This window comes from Pseudophryne corroboree, chromosome 4 (genome assembly GCF_028390025.1).
Source record: "Pseudophryne corroboree isolate aPseCor3 chromosome 4, aPseCor3.hap2, whole genome shotgun sequence".
NCBI lineage: Eukaryota > Metazoa > Chordata > Amphibia > Anura > Myobatrachidae > Pseudophryne > Pseudophryne corroboree.
The window spans coordinates 534,496,122-534,497,236 of NC_086447.1; positions in this window are offsets into that span (position 1 = coordinate 534,496,122).

Consider the following 1,115-nt stretch of genomic DNA (forward strand, 5'->3'; position numbering starts at 1 on the left):
GTAGGAGGACAGTGCATAATTTTGCTGACCACCAGTATATAATATATAGCAGTACGGTACAGTAGTCCACTGCTCTACCTACCTCTGTGTCATCAAGTATACTATCCATCCATACCTGTGGTGCATTTAAGTTGTGCGCAGTATATATAGTAGGAGGGCAGTGCATAATTTTGCTGACCAGTATATAATATATAGCAGTATGTTACAGTAGTCCACTGCTCTACCTACCTCTGTGTTGTCAAGTATACTATCCATCCATACCTGTGGTGCATTTAAGTTGTGCGCAGTATATATAGTAGGAGGACAGTGCATAATTGTGCTGACCACCAGTATATAATATATAGCAGTACGGTACAGTAGTCCGCTGCTCTACCTACCTCTGTGTCATCAAGTATACTATACATCCATACCTGTGGTGCATTTAAGTTGTGCGCAGTATATATAGTAGGAGGACAGTGCATAATTTTGCTGACCACCAGTATATAATATATAGCAGTACGGTACAGTAGTCCATTGCTCTACCTACCTCTGTGTCGTCAAGTATACTATCCATCCATACCTGTGGTGCATTTAAGTTGTGCACAGTATATATAGTAGTAGGACAGTGCATAATTTTGCTGACCACCAGTATATAATATATAGCAGTACGGTACAGTAGTACTGCTCTACCTACCTCTGTGTCATCAAGTATACTATCCATCCATACCTGTGGTGCATTTAAGTTGTGCGCAGTATATATAGTAGGAGGGCAGTGTATAATTTTACTGACCAGTATATATTATATAGCAGTATGTTACAGTAGTCCACTGCTCTACCTACCTCTGTTGTCAAGTATACTATCCATCCATACCTGTGGTGCATTTAAATTGTGCGCAGTATATATAGTAGGAGGACATTGCATAATTGTGCTGACCACCAGTATATAATATATAGCAGTACGGTACAGTAGTCCACTGCTCTACCTACCTCTGTGTTGTAAAGTATACTATCCATCCATACCTGTGGTGCATTTAAGTTGTGCGCAGTATATATAGTAGGAGGACAGTGCATAATTTTGCTGACCACCAGTATATAATATATAGCAGTACGGTACAGTAGTCCACTGCTCTACCTAC